The sequence below is a fragment of the Strigops habroptila genome, chromosome Z, assembly GCF_004027225.2.
Source record: "Strigops habroptila isolate Jane chromosome Z, bStrHab1.2.pri, whole genome shotgun sequence".
Taxonomy (NCBI): Eukaryota; Metazoa; Chordata; class Aves; order Psittaciformes; family Psittacidae; genus Strigops; species Strigops habroptila.
In genome coordinates, this window is record NC_044302.2 from 100,547,079 (window position 1) to 100,571,874 (window position 24,796).

Consider the following 24,796-nt stretch of genomic DNA (forward strand, 5'->3'; position numbering starts at 1 on the left):
ACAAGGGGAATGGCTTTAACGTGCCAGAGGGGAGATTGAGATGAGCTCTTAGGCAGAAGTTTTTCCCTATGAAGGTGCTGAGGCGCTGGCACAGACTTTTCCCAGAGAAACTGTGGCTGCCCCATCCCTGGCAGTGTTCAAGGCCAGGTTGGACACAGGGGCTTGGAGCAACCTTTTCTAGTGGAAGGTGTCCCTGCCTGTGGTAGGGGCTTGGAACTGGATGAGCTTTAAGGTCCCTTCAACACAAACCATTCTAGGATTCTGTGATAATAGCCTTTGCTATAAAAATCCCCTTACCCAGATTTTAGCCTATTATTGCTTTCAGCAGTCATTCAATGGCAAAAGCTACAACCAAGTAGTGTTATATTAAAGTCAAAGTTCATAGTCTGTTTGCTGTTAACGATACATAAGCTGGTGTTTAGAAAAGCCCTCTGGGCACAGTGTGTGATTCTCTTGCATCCCTGCAATGTGGCACGGCATGAACCACCCCAGTGAGACGTTCCATTTACACCCAAGGATCTCTGGAAGTGGGAATTAAATGGACTTGGTCCCCCATTTGACAGGTTAAAGCGCTCTGTCAGAACAGAAAATCCCAAGTTTCCTTGATGAAATGCAGTGGCATAATCCCAGTTTTCCACTGCCGTCTGAACCTGGTCTATTCACTTAGGTAAAGGTTTTGCCTGCGCTAAGGGGCCGTGGGATTACTGTTGGTTTCCAGTGTAACATGGGTCTTTCTGAAGTACATGAAACATTATCCAGCTCCTAAAGTTACTTTAACGAGAGCATTAATTAATTCTCTCGCTGAGGATTGGCAATAGCAGTTTCCCTTGGCGGGGACCTGTTAACTTCCCACACTGCTCAGCAAACAAAAAATGCTGTGAAAAATGCTGTTAAAAGTCAAAGCAAGAAAGGAGGCTCTCCAAAATCTGGTGCTGCAGTAAGGAGCACTTGACTTCCATGGAGAAAAGATTGATGAATTGTTGCTAAACATTGCCAACAGTGTTCCTTCACTTCAAATTACCGAGTGATGAGATAAAAGAACTAAATGAAAGATACAGCTTTTCTCAAAGCCTTCTTAATCTTATGTTTTATGCATCTTTTTTTTATGTTTCATATTACGTTGAATTATGTTTGTTAACTCCCTGAGAGCAAAGTTAAAAAAAATAAAATGTTTTTTTCCTCAAAAATAATAAATAACATTAAATTATTTTTTCTTGTAATTTATTTGTCCCTGAATCTGGGATCATATATTTCTGTGGCATCTTGTATATCCATCAAAGAATTCTTTTTGCTCTTGAATTTGAACACCTGACCAGTCTTTATGATGGTACTAAAAATATTTGATGGCTCTCTTGGAGCTGCGGGACAAACTCAAAGAGAAATTACTATCAACTAAAAGCAGTATTCATTTTCTCCTAACACCCTTGCGGCAAAAAAAAACTAAACCCAAACCTAAACTGCTCAGGACAGTGGGTTTCTATGCAATGTCCCTCAGATGAGACAATTAATACAGGCTGTGCCTTCAGGAGCCCAGTAAACCCCCACGTAACTGCACATTGAAGTCAGCACATTGTGAGAGTGCAAGTCCTTACATTGTACTAACACAAGCAATTATTTACATTATTTACATTATTTACATTAACTTCTGCTGAGTCCAGTGAAAAAAATCAGATTTTAGCACTGGGAATGTGTGTTTCCAACACTGTGCCCATTTTGTCTAACAGGCCTGTACCCAGAGCTGTCTTCCCCAGGTATCACCCGCAGAGCTTGCCTGCACTCTGCAAAGCACCAAAACCTGCTGAAATGGGAAGAGAGCATCCTGTTATGGAGTAAAAGAGAAATCCTAAACTCAGGATTTTCAATGAAGCCATCAGATGTCGCGTGAGGTAGCTGGGACTGCTAAGGTTCAAGGTCACAGTGGAAATGAAAGTCCTTTGGGTCAGGCCATGGGGCTGAGAGGTAGCAGGAGCACTGGGCTTCAGCTGACCCAAAGCATGGTGGGGTCTGTGGGGAAGGGGTTAGTGTGTGTAGAGAGTGGTGCAACTTAGAATAGGATCACGGAATAGAATGGTTTGTGTTGGAAGGGACCTTAAAGCTCACCCAGTCCCAACCCCCTGCCACGGGCAGGGACACCTTCCACTAGAGCAGGTTGCTCCAAGCCCCTGTGTCCAACCTGGCCTTGAACACTGCCAGGCATGGGGCAGCCACAGCTTCTCTGTGCCAGTGCCTCAGCACCCTCATAAAGAAGATTTTTTTTCCCTAAAATGCCCTATTCTTTGCAGGGAAGGGTCACAGGGGAAGGTATGTGAATATCAGAGCCCCTAATACAAGTAATACAAATCAGGCCAGGAAGATCAACCCAAGAGAAGAAGGCGTACTGCCGTGATTTTCCGTGCCACTCTTCAACAGGCTGACTGATAAACAAGTGCCTTTGACCTGGCTGGTACTGATGGTGCTGCCACAGGTACAAATTCGAGGCTGTTTGTCTACTTCATAGTTCAATCAGGAACAAGCCCAGAGTAATCACATCTCCTGGATGACCAGAGGGTCATATGGCATGCAAGGCTGAAAGAGGCATTTGAATTTAGCTGATTGATTTTTGGTTTCATGCCCTGGGAAATCCTTCATCCGCTCCCATCCCCTGCCTGGCATGAGCAGGGCTCTGGGACTCCACTCTGCCTTCAGGCTTGGCCAGCTTCTGCACTGGGTAACAACGCGGAGGACCTTTACGAACTGTTTAGCATCACTTTAAGGACTGCTTCCTAAGACAACATTAGGCTAAAACTTCTTGACTTTATAAGGTACTTTTCCCCTTTGGGAGAGAACAGTGAAACTGCCACCGCTGCAGCTAACACACACTGGCAAGGTGAAATAATTGGTTGGAATATGTGCTGGCAGTGCTCAAGATTGGCACTGAAGACCATTAATGTAGTGAAAGCTGAGTAGCTTCTCAGAAGCACCTGGATGGCAGTAAAATACTGAATTGCAAATTCCTTCACCACGTTAAGTAATGCCTGAACTTCTAAATGCAGTCATTTAGCCCTAGCAAAATAATATAGTCTGGTCAGTCGTAGAATATTGATTAGTTCAAGCTTTGGTAGAACTGGATGCAAATATTTTGGCTCAATCATTATGATTTTCTGACTGAATCCTGGGATGTTGAACAAATCCGCAGTCCCTGCTATATTGTTAGGTAAAGCTGAATGCAGTAAGAACAGGTGTCAATGCATGGAAACAAGTGACCTAAATTAACGTTATCACCAAAATCTCAGAGGAACGCCTTTAAACCACCTTCAAGGGAACCCTAACTCTAACCTTCAGCTCCAGCAGCTGAGATGGTTGTTGATCAAATCACTGTAATATTGAACCATTTTAGAGAATGAGTTTTCCCCAGTGATAATTTTGCATGTTCAGTGTTTTGAAGCATACAGAGGAGATACAGAAAAGCATCCTAGAGGCCTCCTTGAGTCCTGATTCATTGGTGTTAACAAACTTCAGTTAAAGACAACAAGAATTTTGAAGGAGCAAGTCTTCAGAAGTGCCTGTGGATACTCAAAGACTCATGAAATCCTGGGATTATTTTAACTTCTGCTCGTCGTCTACATTTTGTTTAGAAATTTGGAAGACAGTGATAAACTGCACGAAGGCTGTGATGATGATATGTGATTTTTTTGAATTTATGGAGGCATAAGACTCCATCCATTGGTTCGAAAACCTATTTCAGGTGAGGTGATGTTCTTGTTATTGTTCCTTTAAAGAATAAAAAACATAATAATGAAGTATTGACAAGGACGCAAGGCAAGAAAAGTATAGCCAGGCTTGATTATTAAGATATACTTTCTAGCCTTCTCTTCCTATTATGGCATGGCTTAAGCATAGAGATTTTTGCAGCCCAGCCATAAATATCTTTCTTGTGCTTCTGGTTGCATTTTTGATGGAATAACCCACGTGCCACGTGTCTGCTCTTGAGATGAAGCCATTGATGATGTATCTACTTGTTTTCTCTGCTGCAATCAGTATTTTCTTTTAATATCTTCATAATTCATCTTAGTTAAAAAAACACTGTTGTGGCTGACAGAAATAAAACCCAACAGGCCTTAAACCTCACAATAAATAGGAATTCATTCTTTCAGTTGTTTCGCTGAGGCCCAACACTGCAAAGTGCCGAGAAACTTGTATTCACACTGAAATCAATGAAACGACACAAGCCACCCCTGCAATGTGTTCTAATCTACAAAAACACTCCCTTTTTTCAGTTAAAAGAAAAAAAAAGAAAAAAAAAATTGCTGGTAGAGACCCAATAGGGAAAAGTGAAGGTACTAGGTAGGTAAAAATATATTTCAGATTTTCTTTCTATGAAGTCTATGAGGACTTTAACCAATTGCAGTTTGGTGGGAGAATATTCAGGGGAGGCATTCCTGTAGGATTGCTCTGTACTTTCTAATGTCACTGATGATTAGAGGCAGGGTCAGGGCTGGATGGAGCTGTGATCTGCACCAGTGCTGGAGGCCTGCAAGAGCATGGTTGATCTGGGTTATCAGAGACAAACCCACTTGCAGTCTTGCATCCAGTCCTGCGTTATTGCTTGTGGGCAACAGCACAAGAGGGACGTGGAGCTATTGGAGCGGGGCCAGAGGAGGCCACAGAGATGCTGCGAGGGCTGGAGCAGCTCTGCTCTGGAGCCAGGCTGAGAGAGCTGGGCTGGGGCAGCCTGGAGAAGAGAAGGCTCCTGAAGGGGAGACCTTAGAGCAGCTCCAGTGCCTAAAGGGGCTCCAGGAAACCTGGAGAGGGGCTTTGGAAAAGGGCCTGTAGGGACAGGCCACGGGGAATGGCTTTAACCTGCCAGAGGGGAGATTGAGATGAGCTCTTAGGCAGAAGCTCTTCCCTGTGAGGGTGCTGAGGCGCTGGCACAGACTTTTCCCAGAGAAGCTGTGGCTGCCCCATCCCTGGCAGTGTTGAAGGCCAGGTTGGACACAGGGGCTTGGAACAATCTGCTCAAGTGGAATGGGTGCAACCCATGGTCTTGTAGCATAGGTGCTTGTGCTGTCCCCAACCCAGAGAGCTGCAGAAATTTTTTCCTTGAGACTAAGGAAGCCAACTGGTAGCGTATCCAACCTTCCCCTGTTCCTGAAGGAAGGGGAAGCATAGCACCCGTCCTCTGATTTTTAGTGCTGTGTTTTCAGTAAAAAAAGCCATTTTTCACTCCTCCTCTCAAGCAGCACCAGCCCTGGAAAGCTTACCCATTACTAACAAATAAATATGGCGCTGACAGCCTCACCATTGCCAGCCCTAAGATGAGCTGCACTCTGTAATGAAGTCTAATGACATCTGCTCCTAATCAATGGAAAGGGACCCATTAAGAGGACATCTCCATGCAACCCCTCTCTGGCTGACAACAGCAAGAGAGTCTGGAGATGGAGTTGGCACCTACAAGATCGTTTAGAACACTGTTAAATTAGAAGGCAGCTGATGATATGACATGCTCTCTTTTAGCCATAGCTTCCTCCTAAGGTGCAGCACTTAATCTCATTTCCATAGCTATTGCTGCTCACCACCACCTGCTCTGTTAGCATGCAGATTAAAATTCGTTGTTGATCTTGGGAGTAAGAATTCGACAGCTTTCTCTGCAAGATGCCACTGATGGGAGCAAAAGAGCTATTTTCTTTTTTGCCAGGGAAGCTGCAGACTTCTTTAGGTGAAATGTTATCTTTTGGCATAATTAGCATTTGATTTTCAATGTAATTAGTTGCTATTTTAGTCTAATGGCTGGGGCATGCATGGGGGATATGGGACAGGTGGGACTGTTTTTCTGCAGGATTAACAGAATAGCATAAAAAGCTTTTTTCCTTCCTATGAAATTTATTCAGGGCTGCAAAAATGACTAATTAATAAGCAAGTCTACAATAATCTTACATTGCAACGGGAAGGTTTTACATTAAACCATTAGAGAAGTTAAGACTTTGCCTTTTCAAGTGAACCCATCATCCCTGCGGGTGGAAACCTGCATGATGGTGGAGTGACCATGTTTTGTTTTGCATTTTATCACTTGGTGTTTTCATTACAATTTTCACAGATCAGTTATGCTTCTCCAATATTTACTGATGATCTCTTTAACTTAAAGTCCACATATAAGAAATACATTTTGCTGAAGGGGAAGGAGTTAGAGTTGTCTGAGCCAAGTTTGTGAATGACTTCCGAGGAGCCATCTGAAATTCTGCAGTTATGATCAATACATAAAACAAGTGTTGCGTGAAACCAGATGCTCTTTGCAAGCCAAATTTATATTTGAATGTATGCAGAAACCTTAGCCTCTGCAAACTGCTAAGTGCGCACTTTTCAGCTCACGTCCAGGGTATGTACAGTTGATGGAGTCTCAGATGAGTCTGGGCAGGTCTCACACGTGTACTTACTATAAATTGTACTTCTTTACCCCTCTGTGAGCTGAAGTTGGTGCTGATATTTATGTATGTGACTAAAACTGCAGCAGAGCTTAGAGACCTCGTTAAGAGTCTCAATCCACTCTCACCAGCATACCTGACACATTGGTCCTCACATCAGAGAGGATACAAGGGTGTACCAGCTCAAACTCAGAAAGACTTAAATCTTCAGCTCAGTTTGTGACAGATTACTGCTTTTACCTCTGAAAATCCTGAGTTTAGTGCCTGACATTTTGTCCTTAGTGGCCATTGTATAAATGGCTGTGAGCGTACAGTCCCAGTACTTGGAAAGGTATTGAGTGGCAACTACAAGTGAGATTGCAAATGAGCATGTAAAACATGTATTTTATATTTGCATTTATTATATTAAATGAGTAAGATATCACAAAAAAGGGATTTATTTACATTTTCAGCCATCTGAATCCATTGCTTATGAGCTGATTTCTTGCTTTAGTTCTACAGCACAATTTTGTCTTTAGAAGTTGGACCTAATTTTGCAAAGCACAGTCTGGGCATAGCTGCAGACACAAAGGTAATTCCATGCCTTCAGCCCACTCCTGGCCAGAGACACATCTAAATTTAGAAGAAATGAGTTAAATTCACTGACCCTGTTGAGTCACTTGACTCTGTTCTCTCCCATCTTCTCTTCTTCAGCAAAAACACTGTCTCTTTGCGATGGGGCAGCTCTAATATCTCCATCTTGTCTCAGACACCAAGAAATTTCCACTCGTGTTTTTCAGGGCCGTGAATTGATGTATTTAAGTATATGTGTATTCTCCTTTACCTGTTGAGGTACAGTTCCTACAACCTCTGCTAGCCTGGGGTGGCCAAAAGGATTGTACGTGCAGTTGGGCTGGGTGTGGAGGCTCAGCACTGTGATAGAGAGACTATAAGATAAAAATACTGACTGAAAAACAAGGCTTGAAAGGGTAAAGATGCTCCAACAAAGATAAAAGAAGGGAGATTTTTAAAATGACAGACTGAGAGCAGTTAAATCTGTATGAGAGGACGGAAACCAAATCCATGAAAAATGAATGAACAATAAGGGCATTGAGATACGAGTTGAATAAAAAGAAATGAGAGAGGAGGAAGGTTAAATAAGAGACACAACATGTTTCCTGATTTTTATGCAATGTTAATGGTAATTCTACTTGTCTTACCCGTGTCAAATTCCAGAAATACTGTCAGCTACAGGAGAGCTTATAGCATTGCACCATTTCCTTGCTTGCTTGGATGTGGTGGAGTGGTGCACAGATGTTAATATGAGGATTTTGGTTTCCATGAGGTGGAGGCATGAAGGGCTCCATAAGTCTATGTCCCAGCCTTCAACACAATCCATTCTTGACTTCAAATCTACTGCAAACCACTAGATTTTTACCCCAATTTTAATCTGAAAAGCTTTGAAGGTCTGCAGATGTTTTATTTGAAAATAAATCTTTAGATGCTGCATACAATTGTACCTTCAGGACTTGATTTTCATAATAGGTAGAAATCAAAAGTGACTGTTCGCAGTAAGTGAACAGACAAAGGGAAGCAGCATCTCAGCATTGCATTGTCTTTATAAGTTAACTCAATTAGCTTTGTTTGAAATTCTCCCTGTTCGATAACTAGCACAACGCCGTGTTACACCAGTGTGTTTGGAAATTAAATGAGTCAAATAATTTAATTTATTACCAGCAAAACTAACAGGCAGCACTAAAAAGTGGCAGAAGCATTTTTGGCTTGTATTTCCAAGGGAAGTGGGAGCCAAACCGGCCCAAACCAAGAACAGGTTGGACGGGGCTTTGCGTAACTCTCTTGAGATCCAAGAGGAACTAGGACATTCAGGATCTGATTTGCATGTTTCTCTTTTGTTTCATAGAATCATGGAATGGTTTGTGTTGGAAGGGACTTTAAAGCTCATCCAGTTCCAACCCCTTGCCACGGGCAGGGGCACCTTCCGCTATAGCAGGTTGCTCCAAGCCCCTGTGTCCAACCTGGCCTTGAACACTGACAGGAACGGAGCAGCCACAACAATTTGATGAAGAAAGTTTTCCTTTTGATATTTAGAACTATGGTGGCAAGGCATGCTATAAAAACCTCTGCTCAAAATGTGATGTGGGAGATCAGGTCCTCATCAGGCTCTGGGGATCCGTGATGGCTGTGGAAATGGTTGTGGGGACTCAGCCAATGGTGGATTTTCCTCTTCTTTGCTTCTGGCACTGAGCTCAGTCAAGTGTGGTTTGCGATGCTTTAATGTAGCTGAAATCTTTGAGCTTAATGTAGGTGCAAGTCAGTGAAACTTAATGGCATGTGACTGCAGACCAGAGAGGGTAATGCTCCCTTGTCATCTTGAACTGAAACTATGGAAAACTTTACTAGTTCAGTCCATATAATTTCATCTGCTGCTGTAAGATTCCAACAACCAGCCATTGGAATAATCTCCCCAGGGAAGTGGCGGGCTTCCCAACATTGGGCATGTTTAAGATTCAACTGGACAGGGTGCTGGGACATGTAGTCTAGGTCATGCTTTGCCTAGAAAGGTTGGACCAGATGATCCTTGAGGTCCCTTCCAATCTTAGATTCTATGATTCTTTGATTCTGTGATTCATACAAGTAATATACACTCCTTATTCAATATTTTGGGACTCTATGATGGCATCAGCACATGGAGGCTGGCCACCATGCTCCATAGGAAAGGACCTGTGGGTGAGTGGAGACCCACCACTTGAGACTAAGCAAGAGATGGTGAGTATCCCTTCTGCCAAGCAAATTTTCACTTGGATATTTCTGCATTTCCCAGAATTTCTCCCCCTCTTTTAATGCTTGAGGTGTGTGGAACTGAATGCAGTTCATTTTATTTCCCCACTGTATTCAGGCAATCAGATATATCATATGGCAGGATAAGAAATTTCTGGTTTACAGGCTGAGTAAAACCTGAAGATTCATTTTGCATGGCTCATGGCTGCATGACTATTTCAATGGTTTTTAACAGTATTTTGCATAGCAGTAAGGAGTGTGTTAAGCTGTGCTGCATCCCAGTCCTTTGAAATTCCTCTTTGCTGCCAGCAAGGAGAAGGTTTCCCACCTGTGCAGTGGTGGGAAGAAAAGCTTGTTCTTCGCCGTTGATTGCTTTTCCACAGAGCTACAGCCCAGAGGAGCTGTTTGGAGTCACGAATGCCTATTCATAATAAACGTCAATGAAATCTTTAATTAAAAAAAAGAAAAAGACACAATCAGAGCAGAGAGAGTGGAAGAATTGGACTCCCGTGGTGCAGTGTGTGGAGCAGACATTAAGGGGATAAGCTGCGTTGCCTGCTTCACTTGGCAGCTGATAAATCACCACTGTAATCCCCACACCAGCAAGCAGGGGGACGGTTTTACACCAGGATGCTGTGGTGGGTGCATCTGGAGCCTTGAAGCATCACATGTGGGTGACCAAATGAGAGCTGGGCTCCTGGAGAGCAGTTCATGGACCTTCAGGGGAGGCTAGGAAAGGCAGAAAGTGCTACAAGATAGGGGTGAAATCAGCCTGTTGAATTTTGGGCCTCTTCGGTGGTGTTAAATTGAATTCTGGTCCATTAAGCAGGGAGTTCGAATTGAGTAATACTTGCAAACACTTATGAATAATATCTATTTTTAGTACATCTGGTTGGCAGAGCAGATGAAGAACAAAGCTAAACCAGAAAGGCTCTAAAATGAGAAATCTTTTGTTGGCTTCATTTTTTTTCCCCTGACTGCACTGTCTTTGTTCAGTCTGTAATGCACAATATTTTTTCTTGAATCCCTCTCCTTTTTAATTAGAAAAATTAGAAATACTTAAATATCAGCATTACTATTAGAACAAAGAAGCATTGTACAAAACCAAGTATTACTAGGTTTTTTAGTGGTGTTTTATTATTGCGTTCAGAAAATGGGATACCATTTCACCAAAAAGAAGTTTGTTCCCAACTCCTGAGCATAACAGAATAGATGGGGGCCAAAGAAATAGCATAGAAAGATGCAGCCTCTTCCTTACCATTGGAGAAAAGCTTGTGCTTGAGTGAATAATACTAGCAATGTATCCTGGATAATGCAGACTGTTTTTGTAAAGCACTACTACTTAGATACAATTACAAACAGTTTATCTTTTGGCAGCATTGTATAGTTGTCAGGATCCCTGTTTGTGTAATTTGTAACATTTAAGACAATTGAATGGATGCACCGTGTGTAAAATCTTTGATTCAGCAGGGTTTCTGGACCTTCAAAAAGCTACAGGAATTTTCTATTAAGGACACAGTTGATGAATCCTGACGGTAAGAATGGACTGTGGGGACTATTGGCTGTTAAAAATAATAATAGGTTTTCTATAAGGATTTATGTCGCTGTGGTAGGGGATAAGTGAGATGTATCTCACCTTTTTATTCCACGAGAGTGTGGAGCCTCTCGGAAGTGTTTAGTTTGCAGCAAGGTCCTAAATTTGGCTCTGCAGTTATGTGAATATATATATTGCAGTTCTCCATATGCGTATTTAATTTAGCAGTCTATAGCAAGGTAGGGGATGTGATAATTGCTTTATTAAATTATAGACTGAAAGGAAAAATGTGTGCGTGGAGCAAAACCAAGGATTAGTTTTTGTTAGGATGGTTGCACCTTGCTCAGCATATACTGTCTGACCTTAGTGCCGTCTGGAGACTGAAGTATGGGATTTGATTTGTAAAGGTCTGAGATCTTGGGAAAACTCCAGCAGAGCATTTAAACACATACATAGTCTCATTAAAATAACCCGTTCAGATGTGGAAATGAATTTGCAGCATTATCCTTGTCCCTGGGCTAAATACTCCTCTCCTACATAATAGTAAGAAGGTGGACTCGGGAGCAGAGTCAATTACAGCCGGACATGCAGTCCCTGGGGGAGCAAGGGGTTGTGGAGCTACCAAGAAAGCAGGAGGGCAGATGTCCTTTGATTAATGGGACACCCCATGTATTTTGGGCATCTGGCAGGCAGGCGGATCGCCCCTGCTGCTGCTTAGGGACTGCAGCCCCCAGTCGATGCCGTAATTGCTCATTCTGTGTGTTACCTCCCAGCCGCTTGTCCCTGCTGGAGGGGGAGGGGGACAGCATGGCCAGCCCTGGGGACACAGGAGGCAAATTTAGTCCCGTGGCACCATGGACACCTCTTCTTCACGCTTCGGAGTCCCTCTCTCATGTGGTCAGTCGAAAGGATGGCTCAAAATACGAGTTCCCTGCGTTGTCCGAGAAGCAGATTCATACCCAGTGTGCCATAAATCAATTCCACGTGCTCTGGAGAGATACTGTGTTTATTCAGACCTTGCACTCTGTGGATTCTTCCACAAATCAGGCACACCAACAAGAACTTTCAGTGCTATTTATACAAAAAAGTCAGGGATTAGTACACAGCTGCGACATACTGATTAATTAACATGCAATTACTTATTCATTCATATAACTTCACATGCTCAGAGGAGGGGTCTTCACCTAGGTCAAGGTCTTTGTGACCTGTGGGTGTGATTTTTAATACATAATGCAGGCAGGTCACTTCAGAACACTTTAAAAGTTAGTTTTGTTGCCAAGTTGGTTAATGAGATAGTCGCTTTGCCAAGCTGTCAAATAACTTATCTTGATAAAATCAATCCTGGATGTTTCTACTTTGATCTTTGAAACAGGACCATGATTTTACTCATTAATTCCTTATTGTTAACAAAGGTCATCGTGACTCAGGTTCAGGATCCTAATCCGTGCAGTAACTATGATTACGAACAGCACATATAAACAAATATAATGTAAAACACATTATATCACCTGGACCTGGCCGTTGTACAGCTCATAGAATAGTGTTGCATGTTGGTGTTTATTTGTGCAGAAAACAGACGTGACCCAGATGTGGCCTTCCAAGGAAGCTCTTCCTAGAGGCATCACTTACAGACAACACAGGTCCAGGAGGAGTCTGCAAGCCAACCCAGGCGCACTTGAGGACATTGACTGCAGCACAGTGGGCATAGCGCTGTGTCATTGCACAACAGCTCCTGTTTTTTCCCATTGCTTTCTTAACACAAATGTGCTTTGGTCACCATAAAGAAAATTACTCCCTTATGGTAAACTAAAAATCCACTCCAAACCACAGAAGAAAACGACGCCGTTTTCTCTGGCTCCTTTGTTGCCTGAGTGAAAAGCTGGAGAAGATAGATGGGTCACTCTGTGTACAAAAGGTGCACAAATACCCGATCCCAATTTCTCTCTTAAAACATAATACAGAAAGGGAAAAAATGCAGATGCAGCTTGTTAACTCATATGTCAGCATTTACTTTAAAACTCTAAAAGGTTAGTGGGTATTTTTAAACGTAAGCAGTGGGATATTAGCTTCACAGTACTATGTACATATGGAATTACTTACGCTGTTGTCTTTTGTTAACTGCCTCATAACTACCGACATTTTAGCATTCACATAATTAAATTTTATAAGTAAATAGTAGAGTGGTGGTTAACTTTTTGTGTTGTAAAAGGAATGGATTTAGCTCTTTGCTCATTCAAGTGATTTATATATCTGTATCATAGAATCATAGAATCCACTAAGTTGGAAAAGACCTTTAAGATCATCAAGTCCAACTGTTCCCCAGTGCTGCCAAGGCCATCACTAACCCTAACACTAAGGGCCTTGTCTACACAGTTTTTATTTATATGGTGATTCCACCATTGCCCTGGGCAGCACGTTCCAATGCCTGATCACTCTTTTGGGGAAGACATTTTTCCTAATATCCAGTCTAAACCTCCCCTGGTGCAATATATATATATATTTATATATATATGCACACACATATATATATAAAACAGTCCTATTTTCCTCACATTCAGAAATACCAGGATGCAAATCCCACCAGACCTCCTGCTGCTCTTTTGTAGCACATACCCTGTGGGCAGGAGAGCCCCCGAGCCACAGCCGAGGGTGAAATAAATGGGGAGGACGTTGGTGTCCATGGCTGGGATGGCTTTTGGGCCTCTCGCAGTGTGGGACCCCACATCTGCCGGCCGGGTCTTGGGCCCCTGGGGCTGCCGGCAGCGGGGCCACGCTGTGCAGTCGGACACGCACAATAGACACATCTTGTTGGTGGGAGGAGGTGGGTTTTTAAGCAGTCCCCGAGGGAGCTGGGCAGACAATGGCTACCTAAAGACACCACAGGGGCTTTTTATGAGAAAAAGAAGCATCTGTTTAAGGTCTAGTCCTCGGAGTGGCTCTATTCAACTTGCTGGAGTTGGGTTTGTCCTTTTAATTGCTTTCCTGTTTCATTAGCAGGAATGTAACACTTTCACTTTCACTTTCTGAAAGTGAAAAGCAAGAAAAGTTGATTTTTCACTTTTTCTTTTTGTGCATATGTGGCTTTTTCTGAGCTTGTTTCCGAGAGCTTTCTGCTCCTTAAGTGCCTGCTGCTGTGTCCAACGGCTGTCTAATAGCTAGCTAACAGGAGGAGCACTGCAGGAGTATCAAGAGCAATTGCTTCTCTTCCTTGGCTGTTTCTGCACTGTATAGCTGTCTCTGTCTTTGACTGCACCAGCATAAATATGGACTATTAACCCCTAGTAACTCTTCTCTGCTCATGCTATTGTCCAGATATTTGCTGGGAATGTTGGAGACCAGGTCAGGATTGGCTCCAATGCATTTGCGGTCGCAGCAGCAATGAGCAGGAGAGCTTCTTTTTCATATATTGTCAGGTAAATAGTAAAGGCACACTGAGCCTTTACCATCTGAGCTCTGGTTGCTCTTACTCAGTGCCCACTGTAGTGAGATTGGCATTGGGGCGTGGACAGCTGCTCCTGCCACATCACAGGAAGAACAGGAGTCCAGGCCGTGTTACTAAGCAGGGACCTGGTTTCTTTGAATCTTCTCCCCTGCTGCATTCAGGTACACCTTATTTCTCTTCCCACCCTCTCCCTGAGGTATTTCTTTGCCAATCCTAAAGAAGTATTATGCTTAGGACATAAGCCCATTTGCACAAGAGGGGTAACTGATGCTGAGCTGCTATGGCAAAACACTACAGCTTCCCAAGGAGGTTTAGGATGAGCAAGGAGGCACACTAGAACCACCCTGCTCTGCATAGCTCCTCTCCTTAAAACTCCCCTCTGCATTCCCAGGGTGGTCAGTTCAGTGAGATGAAGCATCTTCACTGTGCCAAGTGCTGGGAGGGTGAGATGTATTTCTCCTGGGATGGCTGGGCAGGACAGGGAGGTTCTCCTACCCAAGGCTTCCCCTAACTTCTCACCTCTTAGAATTGCATTGTGCTCAGAGGCTTGAAAGCCCTTCAAAGGTCTAAGAAAGGGTGCACCTTGCAGTGCATTAACAGTAAATGAATATTAATTCCCATTTGCGTTGTGCCAGTAGAGCTCCACAATGTGGGCTGAACAACAGCTCTGAAGACTTCTTTTATTGCACACAACAGTGTAAACCAACAGGCTGTGCTGGTGACTGATGTGCAACCATACGGGTTTGCCTTCCCCAAAACAGCATTTCCTATGACCAGCATCATCCCACTAACTGAAGAAAATTTAATAGTGGAAGAGAAGTGCAAAGACTTCAAGAAATTCTCCTAATTCATGTAACAGACCAATCTGAGGACCAAACTCAGGACTTTCTGAGTATCTTTTTTTAATGTCTTTCCTTTGGTACACTGCGTTTTTCCCATGTACGTTGGCTTCTCACCATGATTAGCTGTTATGGTTTTAGATAGTAGGAAGAAAAATAACTGTTACAGCTGAAAGTAGGGCATTAGCATATTCCTAAACTGCTTCATTTCTGTTCTATACCTTCTGTGAAATACTACACATGCTCAGACCTCTTTGTGAGAAAGCTGTGTTGCTTTATTGTGTTTCCCACACTGCTGTGGTTAAATAGAATATATAAGGAGTCCCTTTCACTTCACTGGGAGATAAGAATATTCTTCTCTAGTAGATGCTGCAGGATGCTGTTTTAAATATTTAATTTGCATTTTTGTTCCAAGCTTAACAATCATTAAAAAAAAACCCTACGAACAAAGAGGTTGCTTGACAACAAGAATTTCTTAGTGTTTTAAACCATGATGAGAGTATAGCGGGCATATTTATTGCTGATGTAGCAAAACAAGGAGCTAAGCACACACTTTGTGTTGAGGTTTGTCTGTTTGCAATTGCAACTTCAGGGTTTTTATGGCTATTTGGGGGTTTTTTAAGTCAGTTGGTATATAATCCTTCTTCAAAACAAGCTCTGGGAATCTGCAAGGGTTTTCTTTTGTTTGCCCTAAGTACTGACCAAATGGTTTAGCAGTTATTATTAAATGAGGAGGGATTAGGAAGTCATGCATACACTTCCCCAACATGCTGCCTGTCCTTTTGACTCCTTGTGAAGTGAAGTGCCGTTTCCTTGATGGTACTATTTAACTCTTTAAACTGAGAATGGAAATTCTTCAGCTAATTGGAGATGGACACTGTCATGAATGGCCTCAATCTGCTCACCCTCTCATTAACATGCAAATTGAGGTTTCCTCTATCACCAACAGCCTTATTCCAACAAACAAGAAAGAGCTGAACTAATCAGGGCTAATCTCACTGCCCAAATTAGCAACCTCAGAGCAGAGCTGTTTGGAGGTGGACTGGAGATCAGATGCAAGTCCTAATGAAGATCAGATGTGAGTCCTAATGAAGAGTATAAAAAATTCATTGCCTAAACTTCAAAGGCATCAGTTCAGAGCGAAAGCAAAAATACGTTGTCCCTGTGAACTTCCAAATGTTTTTATCATGGTTCTGATTCGGCAACATGGTCAAAACCTGCTTGATGTTGGCATGTGCATGGTGGGCACTTGTGAACCCACAGTGCTGTCCTGCTCAAGTTTGGAAGATTTGAGAGTTAATGCATGCTTATGAAGAGCTTCATCACTTCATGGTTTTTTTTACAGGAGGCAGCACAGTTATTGCCAATACTGAAGAAATCTTGGCTTGAACAATGCAGAACATGTTTTTAGCCCTCAGAAATGAACCTCAGGAGATGTGATGTGGCGAGGCAGCCTGTCACGTCCATGAGTGCCCTCACAGCTGTGGGCAGCAGACCCCTTTCTCTGACCATTGCATTGCATTTGATAGACCAGGTCCCTCAAATCTATGAAGTTCTCAAGGGTTTCATGAGTTGTGACATATTTCTCATCTCTTTACATAATGCTCTTATCCAGAAGGATGATATGGAGTTGCACGTGTCTTGGGATAACACTTCGCCTTTCCTGGGTTTGTTCAGCCTTGAGAAAAGAAAGCTCAGGGGAGACCTTGTCACGACGTTCCAGTATTTAAAGGATGGTTATGAATGGAGACTCCCTTTTGACAAGGAGTCCCAGGGAAAAGCCAAGGGATGATGGGACAAATTACTCCTGGGAGATTCTGACTGGACACGAGAGGAAAATTTCTCACAATGAGAACAACCAGCCACTGGAATAGTATCCCCAGGGAAATGGTGGACTCCCCAGTGTTGGACACTGTTAATATTTGGCTGCACAAGGTGCTGGGACATCTAGTCTAGGTCATGATTTGTCAAGAAAGGTTGGACCAGATGATTCTTGAGGTCTCTTCAAACCTGATATTCTGTGATTCTATGATTCCTTAGCACAAGAATTCTCCAACAGCACAAATTCCTATCATATTTAGTCTGAATAACTTCTTATAGCTCACTAGAGCTGGTCCCTGCTGCAACAGGTAAAGACTGAGACCGCACCTGGTGGGTATGGGGCAGTGGCCTTGATTTCTGGTTGTCCCCTCAGCTCACTGTGTTTGCCCTTACTCCACATTCTCTTGATTTATTCTTGATTTTGGTAAGGTGTGCCCTTGTTTTCACTTAAGACCTGTGGATGTGAATCTTGTCTCTCTGAAGGCATTGTAAACCAGGACTAACTCTTGGGTCCTTGTCACCATATACTGTGAGGGGGCTGGAGGAGAGTGGTGTAAAAGGTGTGAAAGCAGTTTTGGCAGCACCCCATATTTCACTCTGCTTTGGGAGCCACTGAGAGCTTCACAATCTTGAAAACCTCTGTCATCTCAAAACCGCTTATATTCATCTCTGACCTCTTACTCGACTTAGGGAAGCGATAAAACAATTTTGTCTGAGGAAGTAATGCGGTTACAACCTTTGAAATGATGCTAAGAACATTTCAGACTAATCTCGTTGAATCTTCGGGAGGGCTGACAGCTGGAGCCCAGCCTTGAGCAGGGGAAGGGACTTAAGTAGGAAAAAATTGCTTCAACTTTCCATAGTTAAATCCTAATAGGCTTAGTAGGAGAAAATAAAAACAATTCATTTAATGTTACACTCGTTTAAATGAAAAAGAAACAAGGGACAGAGAAGCAGAGATCCAGCCTTTAAAATTAGCCAATGTTTCATGCCTTTTTCTCCTCACTGTCCTCATTTGCCGATTTCAGGCTTGTCAAAAGCATCAGTTTGGGCCTTCAATCTTGTGACAGCAAGGAATTTTCATGGCAGTCCACGTGGCCTCTCGACACAGGGTATCAGCCGGGTCTCCTTTGCCCGACGGGGCCACCTCTGTCCCGTGCTGGCGTGAGAGAGACCAAATTAAATTTCAAACAATGAAAATGAGTGGCAAATCCGACCTGTCTGTGGTGGCGGGGGGAGGACGGATAGCCGTCCTCCCCCCGTCAAGTGCACATCTCTGATGGCTTTTCTTGATTGGCTTCGGCTTCTGTCATTATAACCCAACCCAGCTCCTTTGATTTGTCTTTGTGACAAAAATTGCTATGCAAAATAATAATGATGCTCCGCTTAATTAATCTGCAAGATAGCCCTGCACAGAGTGGGTAAATCTGAGTTCATGGTGAAGGTTGTATTTGTTGCCCAGAGATGATGTGTGTTTTCATTCTGTTTTGTTTGTTATTTAAAATAAATACGTACAATGGAATAGCATTTTTGCTTTATGGTGATTGCCAGCAAAATAAGAACAAATTATCAGCAGTGGGGTTAGGTGCTCTGATAGAAAACTACTAGAGGTTTTAATTAGAGCAGAAAACAAAAGGCATAACAGCAAATAGGGGTTGTCATTGATCAACAGTTGTTATTACTGTGTCTGTTAGTAAATGCTTTCCATTTTCCCAGTAAGAATCATTAGTGCAACCTTAACTTTTAAAGCATATTCTAATTCCCACAAAGTTTTCTTTCAGACATACTGCAAATTCTGCAGAAACATGCAAACTCTAGAGAACTCACAAGCATCATCTTCTGCGGGTGCAATGGCATAATTTTTGCCCTTCTCAGTTGGAGTGGGAAATAACTGATACAAGCTTTGGGGTGAGCGGGGCACGGCCTCTCTGTCAGTTTGCCTTCTTTTGTTGAGACCACTCTGCATAAGTAATAGCAGAGTTAGGTAGTTATGAAATGCTGCTTTTCTGGTAATAGAGAAGCATAAAATGAAATATTTTTCCTTTGAAGTTAATGGCTTTTTTGCCATTAACCTCAGCGACAGTAATGTGGGTTTTTTTCTATGACACTTATTTTAAAACTCATTCATTCCTTTTCTTCTTTCACACTGTAATGAAGAAAGATGCCACTTAACTACTAAATCTCTATCTCACTTGCTTTGGAAGAAAGGACTATGTATACTTAACATTGCTTGACTACAGCCTCCTGCAGGGCAGTAAGATACTAAAATTCAGAAAAACCTTCCAAAATACCTGCTTATTTTCCTTGCTTGGGCTCTCCAGTTCCAGTGCAGCTGCAAAACGCTTAAGCATGATCTGAATTTCAAAAGAAAATTGTGAGAAAAAGATATTTGCGTTCAGCAAGCAATTAACATTCACAGTTTTTTTTCAGACGGGGACTAATTCTTTCCTTTCTAGTTCATAACCATTTAGCATGCTGTGTTATAATAAAGCGATGTGGCTGCTTCCACCCGTTATAACCATCGGTCATTATCCTCAATTCCACAGTGCTTCAAATAGAAACAGACTACACCACAGAAGATGAAAAACTGCTGGGTCCATAGCCAAGTTGAGAGACAGTAATTAATAAGCTTCACACACATCTCCTGAAGCAATAGCACTTGGGGTTCCAAAAGAGATTTTGTCTCTCAAACTGAGAGACGTGTAGTACTACTTGCATAAAAACTCCCTTTGAATACCCAGCAATAAGTTATTAGCATCACAGGAGATGCACTCTGCCCTGTTTTGTTACTAAACTGGTGTTAGAAGGCTCTCTGAACACAGAGAAGGTTTAAATTCATAGGTTTCATGACCTACAAGAGCTAAGGCTCCTTGGTTGGTTGTCCTGAAATTAACAGTAGTTACCTCTACCATCCTGTGCTTACTAGATACTGGAGAGTTTATTCGTGTTCCAGAGGTGCTGGGATGCTGTGATTCTGCTGTGGCCAATCCTGCTAAGCATGCTGAAGCCATGTGAAGGTGGCTTGCAGACCTGGAAAACACAAGCAAACTGGTTTGCTCTGCTATTTGGTCATTGTGCAGTGTGGTGTGGTCAGGGTAAGGGTATTTTCTTATAATCTTAGAATCATGGAATGGTTTGTGTTGAAAGGGACCTTAAAGCTCATCCAGTTCCAACCCCCTGCCATGGGCAGGATACCTTCCACTAGAGCAGGTTGTTCCAAGCCCCTGTGTCCAACCTGGCCTTCAACACTGCCAGGGATGGGGCAGCCACAGCTTCTCTGGGCACCCTGTGCCAGCGCCTCAGCACCCTCACAGGGAAGAATTTCTTCCTCAGAGCTCATCTCAATCTCCCCTCTGGCAGGTTAAAGCCATTCCCCTTGTCCTGTCCCTACAGGCCCTTGTCCAAAGCCCCTCTCCAGGTTTCCTGTAGCCCCTTTAGGCACTGGAGCTGCTCTAAGGTGTCCCCTTCAGGAGCCTTCTCTTCTCCAGGCTGCCCCAGCCCAGCTCTCTCAGCCTGGCTCCAGAGCAGAGCTGCTCCAGCCCTCGCAGCAGCTCCGGGGCCTCCTCTGGCCTCGCTCCAACAGCTCCACGTCCCTCTTGTGCTGTTGCCCCAGAGCTGGACCAGGACTGCAGGGGGGGTCTCCCCAGAGCGCAGCAGAGGGGGAGAATCCCCTCACTTGACCTGCTGCTCACGCTTTGTCATGAACTGATTGAGGCGCTTCTGACTCCATGGGAGAAGTGCTGGGCACAATCCCCAGTGTATTAAGGGACCACTGCCAGGTGGGCATTGTCATCTGGTATTTGCATGGGGTGCAGAACATGTGGAAGTACTGCATGGTCAACATGCAACATGATTTGCCCTCTCACTCTAGAAAGCACGCGGCAAAATTGTAGGGAATGCTGTTTGTGACTGGCTTTGGCTGTGTTTATGCAGAGCAGATATTGCTGCAGAAGTTGCTGGCTGATGGGAGCTATGTCACTCCTTTAGTTCGGAAGAAGTCTCATCCACTTTTTCTCTTGACTACTTTGACAGAAATCTAAATTTCACCAATTTTAGAATTTTCCCTTGTAAGATTCAGACATGCATTTGCTGGTAATTCAGTAAAACTGTCAGACATGAGCATCCTTTGAACAGTCCTCACGCTGCTTTATAAACCCTGACAGAAGGAAGAAGAAATGGTAGTACCAAAATGGGACTTAGTTCCAGAGGTTCGAGGTCAGTTTTCACATGCCATTGCTGTTAGAGATAAAAGCATCATGCAGTAACTCTGGCACATAAAATGTGTAAATCGGTTCAATTTTTTTACTTGCTTTCTTAGTTTTTGGTTGCCTTGACTTTGAAAAGCAACTTCAGAGTGGTACTTTGGAGGGCCATTTTTGGTGATTGACACAGCTCCTGCATTGCACTGGCTGTTTACAAGCTCCGATTCACTTCTCCTGTCTGTCCTGAGAGCTGGGAGCAGATTGTTTGCAGATGAAACACCCTCATTGGTGGCGAAGATGCTGCACTGCAAACTTCATTAATTTTTGTGCTTGTATTTTCTTTACTGGTGGATTAAGGTGAGCTCTTAGGCAGAAGTTCTTCCCTGTGAGGGCGCGGAGGCTCTGGCACAGGGTGCCCAGAGAAGCTGTGGCTGCCCTATCCCTGGCAGTGTTCAAGGCTGGGTTGGACAGAGGGGCTTGGAGCAACCTGCTCTAGTGGAAGGTGTCCCTGCCCGTGGCAGGGGGTTGGAACTGAATGAGCTTTAAGATCCCTTCAACCCAAACCATTCCATTCTGTGATTCTGTGATCGTTTTGCTTTTTCAGATTGTTCTGCTTGTTTTCTGGGCTGACACTCAGCAGTCCTCACTTTGGGAAAATCTTACTATAATAAATCTGATTTCTGGAAGGGACACCCACAGTAAGCATTTACTCAGAGACCATTGAAGTCATCAAGGCTCCTTTGGACTTGTAGAACTAGACTGGGACATGCCCAGTTGGTACCTGTGCAGCAGGATGGAGCTTTGCAGGAGGAGACCACTGGTTGCAGCGTGTCAGTGCAGGGAACTAGGTATGCGTAATCACTGAAGTTAAACTGCAAAATTCTTTTCCAGAAGTGCATGTTTTGACCAAATCTGTCTTCAGATTTGAAAAATATCTTTATTTTCAGAAACGCTTTCCCACTGTTAGAAGGTGTGAGGCTCACAACACAGCTTGGTTTTCCATCTTCCACAAAAATCTATAAAACAAACTATGGGACAAAGTAATGTCAGCCCAAAGACAGCACAGTTTATTTTGCACCTCCTGCCTTCCAGAACAACAACTTTTCAAGAATCCAGGTCAACTAGAGCTTATAGTTTGGCTAAGAAATGCAGTTAGATGTGGAGCATAGGATGTAGAAAATACCAAAACCTATGCATTATTATAAAAGCTTTAAAAGTTTAATTTTCACATCTTCCGATGAAACTTTTATGTATTTCATTTTAAGCAGCACTTTATGTTTAATGGGAAAAGGTCAAACGTAAAGGTTAAACAAATTCAACGTGTAATGAAATACACAATTTGGGGTGAAACAGAGCATTCCACCTCAATGCAAAATAAATGTTTGAGGGGCCGCAGTGGGAGGAGCTCATTCGGCAACATGGTTCCAAGCTTTCCATTTAAATTTTACCAGAGCAGCTTTTTTACTTTAATTTTATATGTTTTTTCCTAGCAAAACCTGAGGAATCTGTTCCCTGTCCGTCTCCGTGGCTGTGCACACCATGGCAGACCATGCTTAGCCTTAACACCTTCAACCTGGCTACCCCCTGACCTGGACTTCATATTCTTCTCCTGCTAATTCCAAAACTATGTTTGCAAAGATTTTCTTCCCCTCCTATAACTAATCCATTAAGACAGAGTTGAAGTATAAGTACTGACAACATGCTCTGTTAGCTTGAATTTGATCTTTGCTGTCCTAACATGCCTGCAGTGAAAAATCAATAGAGGAAATACAGAGGAGTAAGAGAGACCCCCCAGCGGGGTTGGGGGAGCCTCTGTCTCCGCAGTCTTTTGTTATTCCAACTATCCATAAACTCTGTGTCATGTTTCCAGAATATTATAATTTGTGTTAGTCAGCATTCGTGCTCTTCGGTACATATTTTGAACGGAAGAAACAAAACAATGATGGTCTTTTCATCCCGTGCTGGTAATTAATTACAGAGTAGGACTGGTTCAACAGCTCAGTGCGTGAACTTCCCCTTTGCTATTGTGTAGGCTTCCGTGCGAAAATCCTTTACAATGCAAAGCAAAATAAATTCTTCATTTTGTAGCATTCACTGTTCAATTATACCCCTGCACAGAATCCTGTACTTTATAATTTGTGTCTATTAATTAAATTCTCATTGTTTTTCAGAAAGTCAGATTTCTGTACAAACTTATTCATTTTCTGCAGACACTGGCATTAATCCCGTCACTTGCTTCAGCAGCTTCCTGCAGAGGTAGTTTTATCAGTAGACTTTACCCCTGATTCAGCATCTCAGTGCTTTGAGATGCCCATCGTTGTCATTGAGACTCCCTCCCCGTTATTCCTGTGCCATCAAAGTGGTGCAGGTACACATTAGGTATCTATTCAGGATCGCATCCAGTCCACTGCTGGGGAGGTGAGTCGCTGAGGACACTGGCTCAAGACCAGGGAGCACTTTATTGCAATTAGGGCACTGCCCATTAATCTCCCTCACTTGAAAAAGAAGATTTAGGAGGAGAAGGGCTGTTAGGAAGGTTTCTAGGCAAGGAATCTCTACCAAGAGAGCCAGAGCAGTTAGAAGAGAAAATCTGACTATCTTTCCCTGTTGGTAGAATGTATTTCTTATTTTCCCCTCACTGGGATTTTTTTCTCCATCTCACTCCATCTCTTTTTGTCTCGAGGTTATATGGCTCTCTTGACCTTTTCAGCAGCTATGTATGTATCGTTAAATTGCTAGTTTGTGTATTTTTTAGTGGTGAAACTGCACAGAACTCTACACATAAAAGGGAGAGGCTGGCAGTGGCTAAAGGCGCAGATAGTTTTGTGGGGGGGACACAGGGAGGAAGGGAATGATGTACCATCAGCCTCCTTCTGCCACTGCATCCTGCCTTTCAGTGCTTTCCTCTTCTCCCAGGCCTCTCTTTAGATTCATATCACTAGGTACATATGCATGAGAATTATTTATAGTGTTATCGAATGTATCCAGTCAAATATGATGGAGTTTCTTCATTCCTACTCCAACAAGCACTATTGCGAGAGCTGCCCAATATCTGGAAGAGATCCAGAATCTGCAGTTGCCATTAATTTGTCAGGCTGGAAATTAATTTCCAGTAGGCTGTATGCAATCATGGAGTATCATCTCAAGAGATGAGTCCCCAGAGTCTGTCTTAAGAAAAGTCATAGAATAGTTTGGGTTGGAAGGGACCTTGAACTCATCCAGTTCCAACCCCCTGCCATGGGCAGGGACACCTTCCACTAGAGCAGGTTGCTCCAAGCCCTTGTGTCCAACCTGGCCTTGAACACTGCCAGGGATGGGGCAGCCACCGCTTCTCTGGGAAAAGTCTGTGCCAGCGCCTCAGCACCCTCACAGGGAAGAGCTTCTGCCTAAGAGCTCACCTCAATCTCCTCTCTGGCAGGTTAAAGCCGTTCCCCTTGTCCTGACCCTACAGGCCCTTGTCCCAAGCCCCTCTCCAGGTTTCCTGTAGCCCCTTTAGGCACTGGAGCTGCTCTAAGGTGTTCCCTTCAGGAGCCTTCTCTTCTCCAGGCTGAACCAGCTCCACAGCAGAGCTGCTCCAGCCCTCGCAGCATCTCTATGGCCTCCTCTGGATGCACTTCAACAGCTTCACGTCCCTCTTGTGCTGTTGTCCCGGAGCTGGACCAGGACTGCAGGGGGGTCTCCCCAGAGCAGAATAAAGTGGAACCGTCTGTGGGTGATGTACATGTGCTGTTAAGTGAAAATGTGAGGGTTGCATAGTCTGGCCGAGGTAATTGTTCCATCCA

General features: G+C 43.5%; 1 protein-coding gene across 1 annotated transcript in view; it reads left to right on the forward strand.

Moving 5' to 3' along the window:
• Window positions 1–24,796, forward strand: part of DCC (DCC netrin 1 receptor) — a 594,156-nt gene that overhangs the window by 67,481 nt on the left and 501,879 nt on the right. The gene's annotated exons all lie outside the window — the stretch shown is intronic.